General features: G+C 42.1%; 1 pseudogene; it reads left to right on the top strand.

The window, feature by feature from the left end:
- Positions 1-327: 327 nt before the first annotated feature.
- On the top strand, positions 328-2,123 carry LOC130209093 (neurogenic differentiation factor 4-like; annotated as a pseudogene).
- The last annotated feature ends 243 nt before the right edge of the window (positions 2,124-2,366 follow it).

The raw sequence follows: 2,366 nt of genomic DNA, 5'->3' as shown, positions 1-2,366 counted from the left end.
GTATGAACAGCATCCTAAATACTAACAATCATTTAGCCTGGTGTTAACCTGACATTGTGTTATATATTTCCACATAATTGATAGTATTATTACATACATATGTCATAGATAGCATCAAGATTTTGCTGTTTTTTTAGTCTAAAACTATATGGATTAAAACAGTCTAAAACAGAAGTGGATAGTAATACATCCTTGAAGTGAAATGATTGCAATATTTTAATATTACATCGTTACTTTGACCATTGTCATTCTTCTGCCGTGGTTGTAAAAGTGTTGATTAAAAAGCACATGTGTTTGACAAAAATGTTGTGTTGTTTCTAGAGTACCATGATGATTAAACCATATGTGAGACAAGGCGAGGGGAGGAGGCCGTCAGCCCTCTGCAGTGGATGGACGGAGACATGAGCTCACCTGATGGGATCGTCAGTCTCATCACACTGCTACAGAGCAGGTGGAGTGAATCAACAGGACAGTGAGATGGGGAGTGAGGATGCACAGGAGGATGAGGAGGATGAGGAGGAGGGACCCGAGGATGAAAACGAGTCCAAGCGGGCCCAAGAAAAAGCGGATAACAAAGGCCCGGCAGGAGCGATTCCGCGCAAGACGTGTGAAGGCTAATGCAAGAGAGCGTTCGCGTATGCACGGTCTAAATGATGCACTGGAGAACTTGCGCACCATTATGCCATGTCACTCCAAAACACAGAAACTGTCTAAGATCGAGACGTTACGACTGGCCATAACTACATCTGCGCTCTGTCTGAGGCTATGGAGGGCCTCTCCACAGAGCCGGGCCTTCATGGAGACGCTGCGTAAGGGCCTCTCACAGCCCACCAGCAACCTGGTGGCTGGCTGCTGCAGCTGGGACCAGCGTCTGGTGCTGTGGCGAGGCCTGAGGACAGACACAGAGCCCGGGCCGTACCTGCTCCCCTCGATGGCGTGGTGGGCTACTCCTCTCCAGGACTGCCAAGTCCGCCTTATGGCACTTTTGACTCTGCTCACCTGCTTCACCTGAGGGCCATAAAAGGAGGAGTGAATGAGAATCACTCGCCAAATGAGTATAATGCCGGAGGAGTGGGGACCCCTCCGTACGACGGCCCCCCTACACCACCTCTGAGCATCAGCAGTAACCTGATGCCCAAACAGGAGCCTTCACCCCACTACCCACCTTCTCACCACTACTCCCCCTCCCCTGTGGACCAGAGCCTGTATCAGACTCAAACCGGCTATAACGGACACTTGGAGGGTCCATATAACTCCTACCATCCACAGCACATGCCCCCCCGACAGATAACCTCCGCCTACAGAGACTAAGACGGATCAGGACAGTCGACTGTTTCAGAGATCAATTCAACCTGACAGGCCGTCTTCATGAACACTGACTGAAGGATCCGTCTCTCCCAGTAAACAGTCTGCTAGTAGAGAAACTGTAGAGCGCAAATGGTTTGTTTATGTCTATGTGTGCACATAGAATAGCACTGCTGAACAATGTTAAACACTTTTTTAAAGAAAAAATTGACTAAAACCAACACATTTTCTTAAGAAACTGATTACCAAATATTTTTCGGGTCCTGGCAGGAAATGTTGCTTTTGGCCATTTGGACCAGAGGTCCTGTTACTGTGATACAAGCACTTCTAATTTAGCTTCGGCAACATCAGTTATTCTACATAAATGAAAGGTATTTTTTATTTATTCTCTAATTTAAAACAGTGTATATGGACTTTGTTATGCTGTGCAGGTGTGTGTCTGGTTGTCCTTTTGTTCATATGTGTGGCCATGGCCTCTCTTTGTTTGCCACGTATACTGGTAGTCTATCTCTTATATTACTTGTGTGTCTTTTTCTTTGTTTATTACAGTGTTTTATGTTTTTCTACAAACATATTCAGAGGTAAATGTTCTCACGTTATGTGGATGATCTTTGGAAACTGTCGTCTACAAAAGGAAGATGTTTTGATCAAACACAGATTAAGGTGAAGAAGCAAAAATGAATTTCTCAGGTTAATATTATGAAAATACGTCTCATTTGCAACAAATTTGTGTTGTATAAAATGTAATTCGTCTTTGTCTTTTTCATTTCTGATGTCTTTTGGAAAAATGTATGTTATTAAAATATTTTAAAATTCAATCTTTCCACTAATGTTTTGTTATTACTTTTTGTCAGACAGACAAACTGACAGCCAGACAGATATATATATATATATATGTATATCGATAGAAAGATATATAGATACATAGATGAAAGTATTAATAGATTTATAGATAGATAGTTATATATATATATAGATGAATGAATTAAGATAGATAGATAGATAGATAGATAGATAGATTGATAGACACAGACTTATTTTGGTCTCATGTAACAAAATCA

The sequence above is a fragment of the Pseudoliparis swirei genome, chromosome 18 (assembly GCF_029220125.1).
Source record: "Pseudoliparis swirei isolate HS2019 ecotype Mariana Trench chromosome 18, NWPU_hadal_v1, whole genome shotgun sequence".
NCBI classification, from domain to species: Eukaryota; Metazoa; Chordata; class Actinopteri; order Perciformes; family Liparidae; genus Pseudoliparis; species Pseudoliparis swirei.
Note: the sequence above shows the minus strand (reverse complement) of the source record. Positions and strands in the feature narration are given on the sequence as shown.